This window comes from Piliocolobus tephrosceles, chromosome 8 (assembly GCF_002776525.5).
Source record: "Piliocolobus tephrosceles isolate RC106 chromosome 8, ASM277652v3, whole genome shotgun sequence".
NCBI lineage: Eukaryota > Metazoa > Chordata > Mammalia > Primates > Cercopithecidae > Piliocolobus > Piliocolobus tephrosceles.
This window is the reverse complement of record NC_045441.1, coordinates 13,607,466-13,628,915: the sequence shown is the minus strand read 5'-3', so window position 1 is coordinate 13,628,915 and position 21,450 is coordinate 13,607,466. Positions and strand designations below refer to the sequence as shown.

The following is a 21,450-nucleotide window of genomic DNA, read 5'->3' as shown; positions in this document are numbered from 1 at the left end:
GCTCTGTTGCCCAGGCTAGAGTGCAATGGCACGATCTTGGTTCACTGGAACCTCCACCTTCTGGGTTCAAGTGATTCTCCTGCCTCGGTCTCCAGAGTAGCTGGGATTACAGGTGCCCGTCACCACACCCAGCTAATTTTTTGTATTTTTAATAGAGACAGGGTTTCACTATGTTGGCCAGGCTGGCCTCAGACTCCTGACGTCAGGTGATTCACCTGCCACGGCCTCCGAAAGTGCTAGGATTACAGGTGTAAGCCACCACGCCAGGCCGGATGAATGTTTAAAACATTTTGCTAAGTAGAAGAAACTAGACACGAAGGACTCCATATTGTATGAGTTCGTTCATATGCAGTTTCAAAATTGTACACACAGGATGCAGATCAGTGGTTGCCTGGGCCTGGAAACATAGACTGGCTGCAAATGGGCACAGAGAACTTTCTGGTGGTAGAAATGTCCTAAAACTGGGATGTGGTGATAGTTGCACAGCTCTGCGTTTATACTAGAAGTAATCAAACCATACACTTAAGTTTTAGTAGAGACGGGGTTTCACCATGTTGGCCAGCTTGGTCTTGAACTCCTGACCTCAGGTGATCCACCCACCTCGGTCTCCCAAAGTGCTGGGATTACAGGTGTGAGCCACTATGCCTGGCCCAAACCATACACTTAAGATGGGAGAGGCAGGGCATAGTGGCTTACGCCTGTAATCCCAGCACTTTGGGAGGCAGAGGTGGGTGAATTGCTGGAGCTCAGGAGTTTGAGACCAGCCCAGGCAACATGGCAAAAATCTATCTCTACAAAATAATACAAAATTTAGCCGGGTGTGGTGGTGCGCGCCTGTAGTCCCAGCTACTGGGGAGGCTAAGGTGGGAGGATTGCTTCAGCCTGGGAGGTTGAGGCTGCAGTGAGCTGTGATCACACCACCACACTCCAGCCTGGGAGACAGAGTGAGACCCTGTCTCTAAAAAAGTTAAAATAATTTTTTTAAAAGGGCTGGGCGTGGTGGCTCACACCTGTAATCTCAGCACTTTGGGAGGCCAAGGCAGGCAGATCACGGGAGGTCAGGAGTTTGAGACCAGCCTGGCCAACGTGGTGAAACCCCGTCTCTACTAAAAATACAAAAAGTAGCTGAGCGTGGTGGCACATGCCTGTAGTTCCAGCTACTTGGTAGGTTGAGGCAGGAGAATCGCTTGAATCCGGGAGGCAGAGGTTGCAGTGAGCCGAGATCACACCACTGCGCTCCAGCCTGGGCAATAGGAGCGAGACTCCATCTCAAAAATAAATAAATAAAAATAAATAAATAAACAAACTAGATCATGAATGAATGAATGATACTGACCCAGGAGGTGAGAAGTCCAGGACACCATTCTCACCTCCTTAGGAAATAGCACTCAGGTCTGAGTGGCTCGTGGTGATCAGCCCAGCTCATCACACAGCCGGTCCCACCAGCCAGCATCCCCTCTGAGGCAGAGACCAGGCATAAGAACCCTGTCCCTGGCACTGGAGGCTCCTGCAGATGACCCTGCAGGTCCTTACCACCCGCCTGACACTGTCCTACCTCCCAGAGGCCGCCTGTGCCTTTTCTCCCACCTGTTTCACTTCATCTATTTGCATTACCTACTGACACCTAGCCTGATGCCACCTCCTCCAGGAAGTCTCCCAGGACCTCAGGATCACATGTGGAGCCCAGGAGGAGAGAGTATGCTGTTCTTGTGTATCTTCATCATGTCACCCGGGAGCTCACAGGTAACTTCAGGCAGGGCCATAGTCACTCCTCTCTGGGAACCCAGCCTGGGCCATGGTGCCTGGCACAGAGCCATGATCTGGAATTCCCACGAGAGCAAACCTACAGCGGCCCAGAGGACAAAGGCCTTCCAGGCCACAAATCCCCAGACACACTCCTCCCAGGGAACGCTCCCATAATTGCCCTCTGGCCCTCCCGAACCCCCCAGCAGCCTCCAGTATGAAGAACCTACCGTTGCCAGGCGCGGTGGTTCATGCCCGTAATCCCAGCACTTTGGGAGGCTGAGGCGGGCGGATCATGAGGTCAGGCGTTTGAGACCAGCCTGGCCAACATAGTGAAACCCCATCTCTACTAAAAATACAAAAAAAGTAATTAGCCAGACATGGTGGCGGGCACCTTTAGTCCCAGCTACTCAGGAGGCTGAGGCAGGAGAATCACTTGAACCCAGGAGGCAGAGGTCGTGGTGAGCCGAGATGGTGCCATTGCACTCCAGCCTGGGCGACAGGTCGAGACTCTGTCTCAAAAAAAAAAAAAAAAAAAAACACGAACCTACTGTCTACCAGGCATTGCACGAATGTGGTCTCATGTCCTCAGCCCCTGGACAAGGCAGAGGTCCTGTGACATGTGGAGCTTCCCGAGTGCAGAGAAGTTCAGGGACTCAAAGTCACACACTGCTAAGTGGCTGTCCTGGAATCAGACCCGGGTCTGGCCCTTCCCTACCTCCCATCCTGCCCAGCCCAGCCCTGGAATAACATTTGTGAGCCCCCTGGCCTCCGGGGACAGCGTCCGCCTGCCACGGCTCACAAAGGAAACCAAAGAGCTGGCAGGAGAGGAGAACCAAGGCGGCATTCAGTCAGGCCCGGCCACCCTCGCTGTGGGAGGGGGAGAAGGGTGCAGAAGGGGAGCAGCCCCTCTGTCCCCAAGGAGTACCCGGAAAGGGGAGAGGGGAAACTGGTGAACAGGAAGAGGGGGGAGGCCACCTGCCCTCGTGTGACTCAGCTGTGCTAGTGGGACAGAGGAAGAGAGAAGGATTCTTGGAAAACGCTGGGACTTGATGATAAATTGGCCTCTGGCCACACTGTGGCCGATGTGGGAGGTGGGGAAGCCTGGCGCAGTCCCAGCTCCAAACCCCAGACTTACCCCGAGTGGCTGTGAGCCCTTGGCCCAGAGAGAGCCTCAGTCTCATTACCTGTAAAATGGGGTACAAGTATCACCACCTCCTGGGAGTGAGGCAGAGAAGACACCCCAGGAGTGAGCCCAGCTGCTCAGGAAGGGGACTGTCACTACTCTCTGGAGGCCCTGGTGCACAGGATGGACAGGCGAGGGCGGGGTGGCATTCAGACCAACAGTCCCCCTTTTGTGCCACCCTCCTCTGCCGTTTCCCGGAGACAAGCCCCGGCTGCATTTCATGGCTTCCATTTCAGCTGCCCGGGGGTGGCGGGTTGCAGCCTCGGAACTCTCTGCCAATCAGGGCCCCAGCAGAGAGGGATGGGTGCCAAATAGAGCAGTGGAAAGCCCGTCTCGGTTTGGCGGGCCAGCCTCGTCCTGGGGCGAGGGAAGTGGGAGCCAGGAAGTGGGCACGCCTGCAGAGACCCCGGACGTGGCACTCCCGGAGGGGCAGGTGCTTGGCAGGGACACTCCTGCTGGCTGGGGTGGGTCATATCCAGCCTTCAGCAGAGCCCACTCTCTCCAGGGCCCTCAGGGGTCCCGGCAGCTGGGGTGCTCATGCCCACACTTCCTGAGGTGTAACCCACAGTCCCCACAATCAGGCCCCAGAGGTAGGCTCAGCACAGTCCCTACCCACATGCCACAAGCCCTAAGGCACCAGGCACAACAGCACCTCTCGGAGGAGCAAGGGCCCTGTAACCTGGAGCCTGGGCAGGGAGCACCTGCAGGGCAGAGGATCTGGGATCCGGCAAGGGAAACTGACCACACTCTGCCAGGTTCACCCAACGCCCAAGGATCTGGTCGGGCTGGAATGCAGGGGGGCATCTAGAGTGTGAGAGACAGGCAGGCTCTCCCCGACGTGCCCCAGCAATCAGGCTGAGGGGATGAGGGGCCACAGAAAGACTCCAAGCCAGGGGTCCCCCACGATCAGACAAGCACGCCAGCAAGACCACTCTGGGAGCTGAGGATGATGGTGAACTGCCAGCGGGGGCGGTGAGGTTGGGTGCAGGGAGAGAGGCCCGCTGGGGGCTGCTGAGATGGAAGCAGATCCCCAAAATGTGGCCAGGCATGGTGGCTCATGTCTGTAATCCTGGCACTTTGGGAGGCCAAGATGGGAGGATCACCTGAGGTCAGGAGTTCAAGACCAGCCTGGCCAACATGGCGAAACCCCATCTCTACTAAAAATGGAAAGATTAGCTGGGTGTGGTGGTGAGCGCCTGTAATCCCAGCTACTTGGGAGACTGAGGCAGGAGAATCACTTGAACCCAAGAGGCAGAGGTTGCAGTGAGCTGAGATGACGCCACTGCCTGAGCACCAGCCTGGGCGACAAAGTGAGATTCCATCTCAAAAACAAACAAAATATGGCCTGATCTGGGACAGAGAGGGAACACTGCGAGGGCGGCGGGGGGAGGTAGGGGCTGCAGCAGAGAACTTAAAGGAACCACAGGGCACCAACCTGAGGGTACCCAACGATAGGTGGGCAGGAATGGGACCAGCCTTTGTGGGGGAGGCCAGGCTGCACAACCCACCAGCTGAGAGACAGCCGCTGGGCCTCCCTAGGAAAAGGCAAACCCAGGGTGCCCCATCCAATGGGCAAGTCAAAAGGCCTGGCAATGCCAAGTGTTGGAAAGGGGGCAGAGCAGTGGGTGGGTAGGCGCACATGGCAGAGCCCCTGGTCTGCACAGGGGACGTGAGCATACACTGGAGGGATGGGTGATACCCTAGAGGGCCCTCCCTGGCAACTGGCCTGCCTGCCCTGGAGGCACCTATAGGATGAACTCCATTGTAAGAGCAGGGAGGGGTGGTTTGGTGGTGGGAAGGGACTGGGATGGGGTAACTGGGGACTTTATTTATTTATTTATTCATTGATTTATTTTTGGAGACAGGGTCTCCCTCTGTCGCCCAGGCTGGAGTGCAGTGACACAATCATAGCTCATTGCAGCCTTGAACTCCTGGACTCAAGTGATCCTCCCTCCTTAACCTCCCAAGTAGTTGGAACCACAGGTGTATGCCACCACATCCGGCTAATTTTTGTAGAGACAGGATCTCACTATGTTGCCCAGGCTGGTCTTGAACTCCTGGCTTCAAGCAATCCTCTTGGCTCAGCCTCCCAGAGTGTTGGGATTACAGGCATCAGCCACCATGCCCAGCCTTTGTTACATTTCTAAGGTTTGTTTCCTAGCCCTATGGGATGCACATGGATGTTCAATGTATACTGTCTATTCCTCTGAATATCTAACAGATTTCTTAATCTTTTTTTCTTTTGAGTCAGAGTCTCCCTCTGTCGTCCAGGTTGGAGTGCAATGGCGTGATCTCAGCTCACTGCAACCTCCACCTCGTGGGTTCAAGTGATTCTCCTGCCTCAGCCTCCCGAGTAGCTGGGATTACAGGCACCTGCCATCATGCCCAGATAATTTTTATATTTTTGTAGAGATGGGGTTTCACCATGTTGGCCAGGCTGGTCTTGAACTCCTGACCTCAGGTGATCTGCCTGCTTTGGCCTCCCAAAGTGCTGGGATTACAGGCGTGAGCCACTGTGCCCAGCTTCTTAATCATTTTTTTAAAGAAAAATAAAGATAGGCTAGGTATGGTGGCTCACGCCTGCAATCCTAGCACCCTGGGATGCCAAGGCAAGAGGATCACTTTGAGGCCAGGAGTTTGAGGCCAGCCTGGACAACACAGTGAGACCTCACCTCCTGAAAAATTAAAATTAAAAAAAAAAAATTAGCCAGGCATGGTGACAAACACCTGTAGTCCCAGCTACTTAGGAGGCTAAGGCGGGAGGATCGCTCGAGCCCAGAAGTTTGAGGCTGCAGTGAGCTGTGAGCTGTGATTGTCCCTGCAGTGAGCTGTGAGCTGTGATTGTCCCACTGAATCCCATCCTGGGCCACAGAGCAAGACCCTTTTTCTTTTTAGACCGAGTCTCATTCTCTCACCCATGCTGGAGTGCAGTGGCATGATCTCGGCTCACTGCAACCTCTGCCTCCCGGGTTCAAGTGATTCTAGTGCCTCAGCCTCCCAAGTAGCTGAGGCTACAGGAGTGTGCCACCACACCTGGCTAATTTTTGTATTTTTAGTAGAGACAGGGTTTCACCATGTTGGCCAGGTTGGTCTCGAACTCCTGACCTCAGGTGATCCACCCGCCTTTACCTCCTAAAGTGGTGGAATTACAGGCGTGAGCCACCGCACCTGGCCTAAGACCCTATTTATAAAAAAAAAAAAAAAAAAAAAAAAAAAAAAATAAGAGACACAAGGGGAGGGAGAAGGAAACATTATCTCCACTGCACACCCACCAAGAGGCAAGCCCCCAACAGAGAGGACCCCAAATGCTGACTGCCAGGCCAGGCTTTCTGAGCCAATGGTGAGCCCTGCTCTGAGCATGAAGGGGGCTCTCCAAGTCCTGCCCTGCAAAGCACCCCAATGCCCACACATGCACTAGAATGCCAGTCCCACCCCAATCCTGTACCATGCAGAATCCAATGGGGGGGGTCCTGGGTGTGACACCACCCCAGGCTGGCACCTCACCTGCTCCACGGGCCCCACTGCCCGTCTATCCCACACGGCTTTGTTTGCATTTACCCAAGGCTCAGGGAATCTGAGAAGCTTGACTTAGGTCACCCAGTGGTGAAGCTAGAGTCTCCACATCCTCCCTGCCCAGGGCAAGCAGAGGGCAGGGCTGGACGGCCCCTTCCCTATGAGTCTTGCCGGCTCTCAGGCGGAAGCCAAAGCTCTGAGCCTTATATACACTATCCCTCGGGTCTGGGAGAGCCGATGGGAGGGTGCCCGGCTGTCTGTGCTGCTGTCTCCACCCATACTTGGTCAGCCTTCTCCCACTTGCTCTGCCAGGCCCGTGGGGAGCTGCAGCCCTAGCTGTGCAGGCAACACTCACACAGTTGCTGGCCAGCAGTGGGGGTACGGGGGAGCCCCAAGAAGAATGGGGTGGGGATAAATCCTGAGGTGCCCTGAGAGCACCCATTGGCCTGGTGGCCATCCAGATAGTGGGGACAGCTGAGAGCCAGCGTGGGGATGGAGACTTGCCCCAGCATCATAGCAGATCTGGGGCCGGAACCCAGGCTCCACAAGCCCACGTGCCTTCAAACAGGAGGGAGGGAGATAAAACTGGCAAGACCACAGTGGATAGTGAGGACCAGGTTTACACAGCACAGGGCTCAGCGCTCCTGGGCTGAGCAGGGCAGGACAGACCCAGGCCAAGTGCCCCAGTCAAACCCCAACTTCTCTGGCACCTGCAGCTGGGAGACAAGCAAGGGTTGAGTCTAGAAGTCCAGGTTCTGGTCCCACACACTACCATTCTCACTATGTCCGAGCTCAGGGCTGCAGTTCCTCAGTTGTAGAGGAGGCATCTTCTGGTCGGGGCGGTGGCTCACACCTGTAATCCCAGCACTTTGGGAGGCTGAGGTGTGCAGATCACCCAAGGTCAGGAGTCTGAGACCAGCTGACCAACATGGTGAAACCCCATCTCTACAAAAATACAAAAATTAATCGGGCATGGTGGTGTGCACCTGTAATCCCAGCTACTTGGGAGGCTGAGGCAGGAGAATCACTTGAACCAGGGAGGCGGAGGTTGCAGTGAGCCGATATCATACCATTGCACTCCAGCCTGGGTGACAGAGTAAGACTCTGTTTCTAAAAAATAAAAAAAAGTTAAAAATAAAGGAGGCATCTTCCTTGCCCTGCCAACAGCCTGGGGACCACAGGGCCCTGGGAACACCCAGCCTGTCTGTCGTGTGAGAGCTGGACACATACAGAAAGTTGGCATGCTCAGAACCACCAGCCACAAAAAAAGGTCCAACACCGAAAATAACCCACACATCCATCACCATTAGAATGAGTCAGTAAGGCCAGGTATGGTGGCTCATGCCTGTAATCCCAGCACTTTGGGAGGTCAAGGCGGGTGGATCACTTGAGGCTAGTAGTTCGAGACCAGCCTGGCCAACATGGTGAAACCCCATCTCTACTAAAAATACAAAAATTAGCCTGGCTTGGTGGCAGGCACCTGTAATCCTAGCTATTTGGGAGGCTGAGGCAGGAGGATCACTTGAACCCACGAGGTAGAGGCTTCAGTGAGCTGAGATCACGCCAGTGCACTCCAGTCTTAGCAACAGAGCAAGACTCTGTCTCAAAAACAAACAAACAAACAAACAAACCGGGCACAGTGGCTCATGCCTGTAATCTCAGCACTTTGGGAGGCTGAGGTGGGCGGATAACCTGAGGTCAGGAGTTTCAGACCAGCCTGGCCAACATTGTGAAACCCTGTCTCTACCAAAAATACAAAAAAAAAAAAAAAAAAAAAAAAAAATTAGCCAGGCATTGTCGTGGGTGCCAGCAATTCCAGCTACTCGGGAGGCTGAGGCAGGAGAATTGCTTGAACGCTGGAGGTGGAGGTTGCAGTGAGCCGAGATCATGCTACTGCACTTCAGTCTGGAGACAAGAGCGAGACTCTGTCTCAATAATAATAATAATAATAATAAAAGTAAGTAAGTTGTAGTTTGTTCGCATAGTAGAACAACATACAGCAATGAGAATGAATGAATGCCAACTGCATGCAATGATATGTAAGAACCTCGCAATTACAATCTTGAGTGAAAGAAGTCGGACATAAAAACAGTGCATACAAAAGAAGACATACAAGCGGCCAAGAACCGTATAAAAAATGCTCAGCATCACGGATCATCAGAACATGCAAATTAAAATCACAATGAGATACCATCTTACGCCAGTCAGACTGGCTATTATTCTAAAGCCTGAAAACAATGCATGTTGGAGAGGATGTGGAGAAAAGGGAACGCTTATACACGGTTGGTAAGAATGCAAATTAGTACCTTTATGGGAAATGGTGCAGAGATTTCTCAAAGAACTGAACATAGAATGGGGCTTCCATCCAGCAATCCTACTAATTGCCATCTACCCAAAGGAAAATGATTCATTCTATCCAAAGGATACCTGCACTGGTATGTTGATCACAGCACAGTTCACAAGAGCAAAGATATGGAATCAACATATGTGTCCGTCAGGTGAGGACTGGATAGAGAAAATGTGGTATATGTCTACCACGGAATACCACTCAGCCATCAAAAAAAATGAAATCATGTCTGTTTCAGCAACATGGATGGAACTGGGAGCCATTATCCCTAGCGAAACAAGTCAGAAAATCAAATACCACATGATGGCATTCATAAGTGGGAGCTAAACAATGGGTATACATGAAAATACAGAGGGGACTAATAGACGCCGGAGACTACGAAAGGTGGGAACAGGCCAGACGCGGAAGCTCATGCCTATAATCACAGCACTTTGGGAGGCCAAGGCGGGCGAATCATTTGAGGTCAGGAGTTAGAGACCAGCCTGGCCAAATTGGTAAAACCCCAGCTCTACTAAAAATACAAAAATTAGCTGGGTGTGGTGGCACGCGCCTATAATCCCAGCTACTAGGGAGGCTGAGGCAGGAGAATTGCTTGAACCCAGGAGGCGGAGGTTGCAGTGAGCTGAGATCACACCACTGTACTCCAGCCTGGGCAACAAGAGCAAAACTCCATTAAAAAATAAAAATAAAAAAGCTGGGCAGAGTGGCTCATGCCTGCAATCCCAGCACTTTGGGAGGCTGAGGCGGGTGGATCACCTGAGGTCGGGAGTTCAAGACCAGCCTGACCAACATGGAGAAACACCGTCTCTTCTAAAAATACAAATTAGCCGGGCATGGTGGTGCACGCCTGTAATCTAGGTACTTGGGAGGCTGAGGCAGGAGAATCGCTTGAACTCGGGAGGTGAAGGGTGCGGTGAGCTGAGATCGCGCCATTGCACTCCAGCCTGGGCGACAAGAGCAAAACTCTGCCTCAAAAAAAAAAAAAGAAGAAGAAGAAGGGCCTCAAGTCAGCACCCCAGGGTGCTCTCTCACTCCTACACCTTCTCCTGCAGGCAAGGGTTGGGGAAGAGGCTGAGCCCACTGAGGTTCAGGTCTGGTCCCTGAATGGCATAAGCCACCCTAGCCAGAGGGGATGGGGTGCAAACCAGGGTCCACTCCAGGGTGTGGTGTCTTGGAGAAAAGACGAACCCAGCAGGCCATGAGCACACTATGCCCGAGGGGCAGCCCAGCACACTATAAGGGGCAGGGAGGGTGGAGGAGGAACAGAACTAATTTGGTGGCCCAGGGGTGAGGACAGTCACTAATTAGCCTTCAAGGCAGGGTCTTTACTATTTATTTATTTATTTATTTATTTATTTATTTATTTATTTATTTATTTTTGCGACAGGGTCTTGCTGTGCTGCCCAGGCTGGAATGCAGTGGCACGATCACAGCTCACTGCAGCCTCAAACTCCTGGGGGTCAAGCAATCCTCCCACCTCAGCCTCCAGAGTAGCTGGGATTACAGACACTGCACCTGGCTAATTTTTGTAGTTTTTATAGAGACAGGGTTTTGCCAAGATGCCCAGGCTGGTCTCCAATTCTGGGGCTCCACTGATCATCCTGTCTCGGCCTCCCAAAGTGTTGGGATTACAGGTGTGAGCCACTGTGCCCGGCCTCAACATCGGTTCTTTTCTTTTGCTGCTTCCAGAAAGGGAACCGCATGTTAGTCATCAAATTCTGGCTGAAAGCCACAGACACCCTCCCACACTCATATCCACTAGGTCACATGTCCAGGCCTTCACACGTGCCATGCCGGGTTCCTAGAATGCCCCACCTCTCACTGGGTGCAACTTTTTTATTTAAACATTTTTAAAAAAATAGAGACAGGCTGGGCACAGTGGCCCACGCCTGTAATCCCAGCACTTTGGGAGGCCAAAGCTGGCGGTGGCAATCACCTGAGGTCAGGAGTTCGAGACCAGCCTGGCCAACATGGTGAAACCCCATTTCTACTAAAAATACAAAAAATTAGCCGGGCGTGGTGGCACATGCCCGTAATCCCAGCTACTCAGGAGGCTGAGGCAGGAGAATCGCTTGAACCCAGGAGGCGGAGGCCGCAGTGAGCTGAGATCGCGCCAGTGCACTCCAGCCTGGGCAGCAGAGTGAAATTGCGTCTCAAACAAAACAAAACAAAATCAAAAATAAAATAAAATAAAATAAAAATAGAGATGGGGTCAGGTGCAGTGGCTCATGCCTGTAATCCCAGCACTTTCGGAGGCCGAGGCGGGTGGATCACCTGAGATCAGGAGTTCAAGATCAGCATGGCAAAACCCTGTCTCTACTAAAAATACCAAAAAAAAAAAAAAAAAAAAAAAATAGCTGGGTGTGGTGGCAGGCACCTGTAATCCCAGCTACTGGAGAGGCTGAGGCACAAGAATTGCTTGAACTCAGGAGGTGGAGGTCACAGTGAGCTGAAATCACGCTACTGCACTCCAGCCTGGGCGAGAAAGTGAAACTGTGTCTAAAAATAAATAAATAAATAAAAATAAGAGACGGGGTCTCACTACATTGCCCAGGCTGGTCTCAAACTCCTAGGCTCAAGCGATCCTCCTGCCTCGGCCTCCCAAACCGCTGAGATTGCAGGTGTGAACACTGCACCAGCCCGTGGGTGCAGCTTTAGGAGGGCAAGATCTTTCCATATCTTGTTCATTGCTGGGCTCTCGGTACCTGGGACAGCACCCAGCCCATACAGGAGCTCAAAAATATATGTTTAGTGAATACATGAATGCATTAAAATGCCCTCCTCTGGATTGCTTGAGCCCTGGAGGTGGAGGTTGGAGTGAGCCGAGATGGCACAACTGCACTCTAGCCTGGGCGACAGAGGGAGACTCCATCTCAAAAAGAAGAAAAAAATGCCCTCCTCTGCTACTCTCGTCCTCCCCACATAGAGCTAGATTCTTACAGTGTCTTGTTCACACCTCATGGCCACATTCACCAGCCTGCTCAGAGCCATCTCTGGGAAGGACAGAGAGAAGCAGATCAACATTCCGACTGACAGGTTGTGCTGGAAAGGCTGGTCCCCCAAGCACACAAGGCATGGAGTGTTCCCAGGGGTAGGTCCCACAAACAAAGGAACAGGCAGTAAGCACCCCATCACTGGAGGGGTTCAAGTAGACAGAGGCTGGGGCTTCCTCTCAAAGGGGGGGCCCTGCTTTTGTTTTCTTTTTTTGAGACGGAGTCTCGCTCTGTCGCCCAGGCTGGAGTGCAGTGGCGCGATCTCGGCTCACTGCAAGCTCCGCCTCCCGGGTTCACGCCATTCTCCCGCCTCAACCTCCTGAGTAGCTGGGACTACAGGCGCCCACCACTGCACCCAGCTAATTTTTTGTATTTTTAATAGAGACGGGGTTTCACCGTGGTCTCGATATCCTGACCTTGTGATCCACCCGCCTCAGCCTCCCAAAGTGCCGGGATTACAGGCGTGAGCCACCGCGCCCGGCCTTGTTTTCTTATTCGGTTGGGTTTTTTTTTTTTTTTTGAGACGGAGTCTCGCTCTGTCTCCGGGCTGGAGTGCAGTGGCGGGATCTCAGCTCACTGCAAGCTCCGCCTCCCGGGTTTACGCCATTCTCCTGCCTCAGCCTCCCGAATAGCTGGGACTACAGGCGCCCGCCACCTCGCCCAGCTAGTTTTTTGTATTTTTAGTAGAGACGGGGTTTCACCATGTTAGCCAGGATGGTCTCGATCTCCTGACCTCGTGATCCGCCCGTCTCGGCCTCCCAAAGTGCTGGGATTACAGGCTTGAGCCACCGCGCCCGGCCAAGGTTGGGTTTTTTCTTTTTGAGACAGGGTCTTACTCTGTCACCCAGGCTGGAGGGTGGTGGCACAACCATGGCTCACTGCAACCTCAACTTCCCAGGTTTAAGCAATTCTCCTGCCTCAGCTCCTCCCACCCCAGTGGCACTACAGGCAGGCGCCACTATGTCCAGTTATTTTTTTCTTATTTTTTTGCAGACATGGGCCCTTGCTAGGTTGCCCAGACTGGTCTCAAGCCCCTGAGTTCAAGCAATCCTCCCGCCTTGGCCTCCCAAAGTGCTAGGATTAGAGGTGTGAGCCACCACACCCAGCCGGTTCCTGCTGTTGTTGGCACAGCTGCTCTTAGAGGCTGTCCTGAGCTCACACTAGGATTCTGCAGCTGTACAGATGCATCTCTTCCCCCGTACCCCAGACCCAAGCTGACTGAGGACACAGACTCCAAGAAGAAGGGATGGAGCAGCAAGCCAGGAGCCCAGATACCTGCGTCAGAGAGGCAACCCACAGCTGATCAGTCAGCAACGGGGGACGATGGTGTCCCTAAGGGAACAAATGCTGGTCTTAGGGACTGTATTAGTCTGCTACGGCTGTCATTACAAAGGATCACAGACTAGGTGGCTTAAACAACAGAGATGTAGGGTTCACAGCTATGGAGGCTGAAAGAGTCCAAGGTCAAGGTGTCAGCAGGGTTGGTTTCTTTTGCTTTTTTTTTTTTTTTTTTTTTTCTGAGACAAAGTCTCACTCAGACCTTTTTTTTTTTCTTTCTGAGACAGGGTTTCACTCTGTCGTCCAGGCTGGAGTGCAGTGACACGATCTCGGCTCACTGCAAGCTCTGCTTCCGAGGTTCAAGCAATTCTCCTGCCTCAGCCTCCCGGGTAGCTGGGACTACAGGTGCATGCCACTACACCTGGCTAATTTTTTATCTTTTTGGTAGAAACAGGGTTTTGCCATATTGGCCAAGCTGGTCTCCAACTCCTGACCTCATGATCTGCCCTCCTCGGCTTCTCAAAGTGCTGGGATTACAGGCATAAGCCACTGTGCCTGGCCCTTTTTTTTCCTTTTTTTTCAGACAGAGTCTTGCTCTGTTGCTTAGGCTGGAGTGCAGTGTGGCAATCTCAGTTTACTGCAGCCTCCGTCTCCCAGGTTCAAGTGATTCTCCTGCCTCAGCCTCCCGAGTATCTGGGATTACAGGTGTGCGCCACTACACCTGGCTAATTTTTGTATTTTTAGTAGAGACGGGGTTTCACCATGTTGGCCAGGCTGGTCTTGAACTCCTGACCTCGTGATCTGCCCACCTCAGCCTCCCAAAGTGCTGGGATTACAGGCATGAACCACAGCACTGGGCACAGCAGGGTTGTTTTTCTCAGAGGCCTCTCTCCTTGGCGTGACGATGGCTGTCTTTTCTCTGGGTCCTCATGTGGTCTTCCCTCTGAACATGCCTGTGTCCAGATGTCCTTTTCTTACAAGGACAGTGGTCATATTGGATGAGGACACCAGTCATATTGGATAAGGGCCCAAATGACCTCATTTGAACTTGATTACCTCTATAAAAACTTTTTTTTTCTCTTCTTTTTTTCTGAGACAAGGTTTCACTCTGCCGTCCAGGCTGGAGTGCAGTGGCACGATCATAGCTCACTGCAGACTCAAACTCCTGGGTTCAAGAGATCCTCCTGCCTCAGTATCCTAAGTAGCTGGGACCACACCCAGCTAATTTTTTTAATTTTCTGTAGAGATGAGGTCTTGCTCTGTTGCCCAGGCTGGTCTCAAACTCCTAGGCTCAAGCAATTCTCCCTCCTTGGCCTCCCAAAGTGCTGGGATTACAGGCATGAGCCCTGATTCCTGGCCTAATTTTCTCATTTACTTTTAATCAGGTTAGACTGTGTTTATCATTGTAAATCACCTCGAATCCTTTCTGGAATCAAACCAGGAACACACAAGCCCCTTTCAGATGTCTTCCAACTCCTCCTCTGTGATCCCTGGCTCCAAAGAAGCTGAATGTGAGCAAAGTAAAGAAATGAATGGGCTGGGCGCGGGGGCTCACACCTGTAATCCCAGCACTTTGGGAGGCCAAGGCGCACGGATCACGAGGTCAGGAGTTGGAGACCAGCCTGGCCAACACGGTGAAACCCATCTCTACTAAAAACACAAAAAATTAGGTGGGCGTGGTGGCAGGCACCTATAATCCCAGCTACTCGGGAGGCTGAGGTGGGAGAATTGCTTGAACCCAGGAGGCGGAGGTTGCAGTGAGCCGAGATCACGTCATTGCACTCCAGCCTGGGCGACAGTGCAAGACTCCATCTCAAGAAAGGAAGGAAGGAAGGAAAGAAAGAAAGGAGAGAGAGAGAGAAAGGAAGGAAGGAAGGAAGGAAGGAAGGAAGGAAGGAAGGAAGGAAGGAAGGAAGGAAGGAAGGAAGAAAGAGGGAGGGAGGGAAGGAAGGAAGGAAGGAAACAAATGAATGGGTTTGTACAGGGAACAGCCTACATTACAAAAGGGAACAGCCTGGCAGAAACAGAAAGCTACAAGGTGCCAAAAAACCCAGATGCCTAACATTACTTCTCCCCGCCGCCAGTATAACTCCCCCAACTTCACACTCAACGTGGGAGAATGGTGGGTTCTTCACTGAGCCCCCAGCCACATACTCTACTCCCTGCTGCTCCATTCTCGACTTTTCTTCCTTTGCCCCCATCATGAATGCCCTCCTTAACTGCCTCAAGCCCACCTATCCTTCAAAACTCAGCCCCAGCTGGGTGCAGTGGCTCACATCTATAATCCTAGCACTTTGGGACGCCAAGGTGGGAGGATCCCTTGATCTCAGGGGTGTGAGACCACCCTGGGCAACACGGTGAAACCCTGTCTACAGAAAAATATAAAAATTAGCTGGGCATGGTGACATGCGCCTGTAGTCACAGCTACTGGAGAGGCTAAGGTGGGAAGATGGCTTGAGCCTGGGAGGTCGAAGCTGCAGTGAGCCGAGATCACGCCACTGCACTCCAGCCTGGCTGACAGAGAGCCAGGCCCTGTCTCAAAACAAACCAAAACAAAATCTAGCCCCAGTTCTATTCCTCCAGGAAGCCCTCCAGACTACCCCACCCAACACACCAGAGCCCAGCCTCCCAGCATAACCTTCAGATCAATATGCAACCGTTGCCCAGCCAACAGCTCCACTAGGCATCAAAGTGTCTGGCCTTGAAATGTTTCTGGAAAGGGCTGGTATTGTTTACATTGTCAGGAAGCAGGGCGGATGTTTTCCCAATTTAGTAAAAGCTTCTGGAAGCTCAATGCCGCACACTGTGGGGTGGGCAGGGGCTGGAGCACCCCCAAAAGGAGCTGGGCCAGAATCAGCCAGGTTTAGCTGCTGGCAAGGGCAGACCAGCTTGAGACCTCAGGGTGTTGCGGGCGACGTTGAAAAACCAGGCCCTTCTCCTGGTGAGCCGGAAATTCCACCCTCTCATCCCAAGGGGCGGAAAAGGCAAAGGAGGGAAATGAATCGGGAGCGGGTATTGCTCAGGGCTCAGGCTAGAGTGGAAGGTATGATCCCAGCCATGGAGCAAGAAACACTCCGTCAAGACAGAAGCCGTTAAGCAGAGAAGGTCCTAAATTCAGGCCTCATTAATAAAAGCCATCTGGCCTGTTTTGCCTTCTACTCAGAAGGGAAACGTTTCATTAACATTTTGAAGCATTTTCCTCTGCAAACACAAGTTTTGTATTACTGGTTCTGTTGTGACTAGCCTTGCAGCCCAGTGAGAAGAGCCAGGGTAGGAGGCTCAAAAGCTCGGGTCTGGCCGGGCACGGTGGCTCACGCCTGTCATCCCAGCACTTTGGGAGGCCGAGGCGGGCAGATCACTTGAGGTCAGGAGTTCGAGACCAGCCTGGCCAACATGGTGAAACCCTGTCTCTACTAAAAATACAAAAATTAGCCAGGCGTGGTGGCGCGTGCCTATAATCCCAGCTACTCGGGAGGCTGAGGCAGGAGAATCACTTGAACCCGGGAGGCAGAGGTTGCGGTGAGCCGAGATCGCACCAGTGCACTCCAGCCTGGGCAACAAGAGCGAAACTCCGTCTCAAAAGAAAAAAAAGGCTCGAGTCCTACACTTCCAGTCGGACCTACATCTCCAGGTCCTGAAAGGAGAGAGCCTCCTCCTGTCCCAGGGCAGGGCTAGGGGAAGCCAGTGGCAGGCAGCCCTGGCCATCGCACCTGTCCTCTCCTCCCCACACTGGCCTGATCAGTGCACTCTGGTTTCTTTCAACAAATCACGCTGCAACTGATCAGTCCCACATCCGGTGGCACAATGGCTAATTGACGATGGGTCTGCCTCCTCCATCAGCTCATGAGCTCCCTGAATGCCCAGCTTCGCTGGTCCTCACCTAGCACACAACTTCCATCATCAATGCAGCCAACCAATTATCCCAGCTGTGCCAGCCCCGTTTTCAACCCCCAGCCCCAGAGACCACGTGGCCTGCCCCCCACCAGCCGAGCAGAGGCGGGTGGGCTTCCATATCCAGGCTGGACTAATCAGTGTCTCTCTGCACCCCAAGATGAAGGAGACCCCCACTGGGAGGTCCCGGGGACTCAGGCTACTGCCCCGTTCAACACAGCCACGCTCACAACCCAAGGAGACAGAGCCTGTAGGGGAAAGGAGAAGGAGACAGGATGGATGCGCTGAGCGAGGCCGAGAAAATGAAACCGCAGTCCACAGAGAGGAAAGCCAGAGGAGGAGCCGCCTGCCAGCTTCCGGGGTCCCGGGGGGCCAGGTCGCCTGCAATTGTTTGCTGCACAAGTTCTCTGTTCTCTACTCTTAAGTCCCTTTTCACTTAGCCTAATTGAAGGAGGTTCCTGTCCCCTGCAACAAAATAATTCCAAAGGTATGGGATCGGAGGGCACTCCCGCACGGCCCTCAAAGCCAGCCCTGCTCCTCAAACCATGCCTACTCTTTGCAGTTTATTAAAGGGGCCACAGCAGCCTTAGGTGAGGCAAGTCTGGGTGTGCCCAGCCTGGGAGCATGGGGAGAGCTGCAATGGAAAGATACAACCAACTGGGGGCGGACCCTAAAAGGTAGATGGCGTATTTGGACTTTGCACTTGAGCAAAAGGGGTGGGTGTCTGAGAAGGCAGGATCATAATTGTTCAGGGACATGAACCTGAAGAGGGTGGGTAGAGTGGTGTGGCTGAAGGAGGCATGCCTCCCAGGCATACAGTAGGTGCTTAGCAAATGCATCAAGGGCAGACACAGCCACCTCTTTGCACCAGGATATTCTTATCTGTAAAATGTAGGCAGCCTTATCAAAATATCCACAAATGAAGGAATGGATTTAAAGAGCTCAGAACCAGGCCGGGTGTGGTGGCTCAGGCCTGTAATCCCAGCACTTTGGGAGGCCAAGGTGGGCCGATCATTTGAGGTTAGGAGTTCCAGACCAGCTTGGCCAACACGGTGAAACCCCACCTCTACTAAAACTACAAAAAATTAGCCAGTCTTGGTGGCGTGGGCCTGTAGTCCCAGCTACGCCGGAGGCTGAGGCAGGAGAATTGCTTGAATCGGGAGGTGGAGGTTGCAATGAGCTGAGGTCGTACCACTGTACTCCAGCCTGGGCGACAGAGCAAGACTCCATCTCAAAAAAGCTCAGAACCATTCTCCACAAAGTAAGCACTTAATATATACTTTTTTTTTTTTTTAACCTGCACAAAATCTGAAGTACTCACAAGAACCAATGGGCAGGGAATTACAGGGTTACAAACACAGCTTCCCTCCCCTATATATGGAAGTGGAGGTAGAGCAGATGGCATCAAGAGGGTAAAACTGGCTGGGCACGGTGGCTCACGCCTGTAATACCAGCACTTTGGGGGCCTGAGGCAGGTGGATGACCTGAGGTCAGGAGTTCAAGACCAGCCTGGCCAACATGGTGAAACCCTGTCTCTACTAAAACTACAAAAAAATTAGCCGGACATGATGGTGCATGCCTGTAATCCCAGCTACTTGGGAGGCTGAGGCAGGAGAATCGCTTGAACCCAGGAGGCAGAAGTTGCAGTGAGCCGAGATCGCGCCATTGCACTCCAGCCTGGGCAACAAGAGCAAAACTCCATTTCAAAAAAAAAAAAAAAAAAAGACGGCAGGACCACCTGTCAGGGTGGCAGGGCCAGGAAGGGAGGCCAAGAGGGAATTGGGGGACCACACCTGGGCAGGCCTGCCAGGTGGGGAGCAGGGACAGCTGGAGCTGTGGGGAGATGGCCTTTCCATCACCAAGGGAGGCAGGACCAGGGAGGAGGCTGCAGTGAGGCAGAGAACAGCAGGTCCCGGGTCAGGGCTAACCAGCAAGGCTGCTCGAAGAAGGACAAACAGCCTGGAGTGGACATGAGCCTCCTCTCCCCGAAACGTGTGTGAGTAGAGGCTGGGAAGCCACTCTACAGCAGCAACAACACTTACAGGACATCTACTCTGTCACAGGGCACACAGTTCTCCTAACAACCCTAAAAGCCAGATACCATAAGGATCCCAATTTTACAGATGAGGATGTCCAGGCAGAGAGAGACACAATGTGCGAGGTTACATAGCTAGGGAGTGGCAGAGCTGGGATTTGAACCCGGGCTGTTAAGCTCCAGCATCTGAACTCTTCGCCGCCAAGGTAGACAGCAGATGCTGGAAAGCGACTAGTGCTCCTTGGAGTAAATTCCCCCTGCTGGGATTTTGGGCTCTGAGTGCAGAATTCCAGGCACCACCTTCTCAGCCAGCACGGTGCCGGAGCCGGGGGCTGGAGTTTGCAGGTGCACACGGGTGAGTGTGGAGCAGGCTCCTCCCAGGCACCTCTACCTGCCTCTTCTGCCTTTGGAGCCCCTCTCCATCTCTACCCCCTCCACCTGTCCTGAAGCCAGAACCCCATCATTCCCCGGCAAGGCACTGCAGACAGGAACGCACCCTGTCCTCAACCGCAGGTCTAAGTCCCCTAAATCCTAAGCTGTTTCTCTAACCCAGTAGCCTCCTTTTCTGACTCCAAGCCCTTATCCATGCTATTTCTCCTGCACCAAACCCCCTTCAAGCATCCTGGCAGCAAACTTCTGCATGATGCTCTATGAAGCTTCCTGGTCTGCCCCATCCTCCAGGGGACCCCCTCTATGTCCCCAGCTTCCCAACTAATGCACTCATCAAACCCCAGGGCTGCATTTTTTGGGGGCACCGAGGCTGCTGTCCTGTGTATCAGCCACCCCTAGAAGTTCCGGGTCAGGTAACAACAGCTGAATGAATGAAGGGCTTATTGTTTACATTTACAACTGATGGGGAAGAGGCTTCTGGAGCACACACGTGGTGCTCCCTGCACCCTCCTCCTCCTCTTCTGCCCACAGCCCTAGGCCACCCCACCCACCTCCCTCAGGCATCCTGCAAGAGTGAGGGCAGCCCCCCTCATCCCAGACCCCCACTTCTCATCCAGAAGAGAGAGGAAGGGTCCCAGACATTGAGGGACACACTGCTGGATGGGTGATTTCCCCCCAAGGTGCTCCCTCTGCCCGTCCTTTCCAGGGTGGGGCTGGGGCCTGCGTGGCAGTGCCCAGTGGGCACCAGCTCGGCCCAAGCTCCGCCTGAAAGGTCCAAACGGGCGGGCACTGGAGGCCCAGCCAAGCATCCTCCGCGGCCGCCGCCCCTCCCCGGGAGGAGGGCAGAAAATCTGCTGCCTCACCAGCCACCAGCGCCAGCTTGGGGGGGCACCCCCTGAGGAAAGCCGCCCGCCTCAGTCTCCTCCTATCCCTCCTCAGCCATGCACTTCAACCAAGTTTCGCAAAGGGCATCGGCCAGGCGACCCCATAGGGTGCAGCAGGGAGGAGTGGGGGGAGTTCCTGTTCTCCCAGGCCCCAGGTTTGGAGATGGGGGCTGCATGGCCGCGCCCACCAGGCTGTGCTCCCCAGGCTCTGTGAGCCCAGAGAGCCCTGCGGCGCGTGCAGCCGTCTTGCTCTGCCCTTGGAAGCGGGGACGGGCTTCCACCCCAAGAGATGGGCCAAACCCTTGTCCGTGGGTGGGGACCCTGATGAGGCTGGTGATGCCTTCAACAGGGGGACCCGCAGCCCGGGAATAGCCCCCAACCCTGGCACCCCAAGCAGCGCCCCCTCCTCTCCTGCAAGCAACGGGGAAGTTGGAGCACACCCCAGCCAGCTCCCGCCCACGCCCACCGGCCGGCCTCGAACCCTCCCGCCCCTGCCCACGCCCCGACAATGCCTACCGGCCGGCAGCCCTGCTTTCGGCCAGGCCGCCGCCCCCCATATCTCTCCGTCCTTTGTTGCCCGCGCGACCCCCTCCCTCGGCCCCTTCGGCGGCCCCTACCTTGGTCCCTCCAGCATCAGGCTAAGCGGCGGGAGGCCCGGAGAGCCCCGGCCTCCTCTTCTCGGGCCCGGGTGCGATGGGGGGCGAGGATGCTGCGGCCCCTCCCTGCGCGGCGCTGCCCACCGGCTGCACCCCCTCCTGGCGCCGGGAATCCCCGCGATCGGTGCTCGGGGCCCGGGTCTCGCGCCCCGTCTCCGTGAAGGCGGGAGGCGTGCACCGAGGCCGCCCGGCAGCCGCCTGCGCGCCCCGCGGCCGAGCCGAGCCGAGCTCCCGGGGAGCCAGCGGAGCCAGCGGAGCCAGCGGCCCGGCTCCGGGAGGAAACAAAAGGGGCCGGCGCTGGGGCGGGCGCGGGAGGGCGGGGCCTGGGGCGGGCGGGGGGGCGGGGGGCGGGTCAGGCGCGCGCGGGCGGCCTCGCGGTTCTCAGGCCTCAGTGCCGCGCGGAAAGCAGGCGGGCGGGCGGAAAACGAGGAGCAACCTCTTCCACCTCACCCCGCTCCATCTCTTTTCCTTCCCAGGCCGCAGATGTCATTGGTGGGGCGTCCGGGGTTCGCCCACATCCACCTCCGCGCTGGG

General features: G+C 54.3%; 1 protein-coding gene across 3 annotated transcripts in view; it reads right to left on the bottom strand.

The window, feature by feature from the left end:
- Window positions 1–21,205, bottom strand: part of CLIP2 (CAP-Gly domain containing linker protein 2) — a 118,527-nt gene extending 97,322 nt beyond the window's left edge. For 2 of the 3 annotated variants that reach the window (XM_026456602.2, XM_023218670.3), the window contains exon 1: window positions 20,878–21,205. The gene's annotated coding sequence lies outside the window, so the exon portion shown is untranslated. The remainder of the gene's footprint in view (window positions 1–20,877) is intronic. The other variant, XR_003309871.1, reaches the window with a different exon arrangement.
- Between the last annotated feature and the right edge of the window lie 245 nt (window positions 21,206–21,450).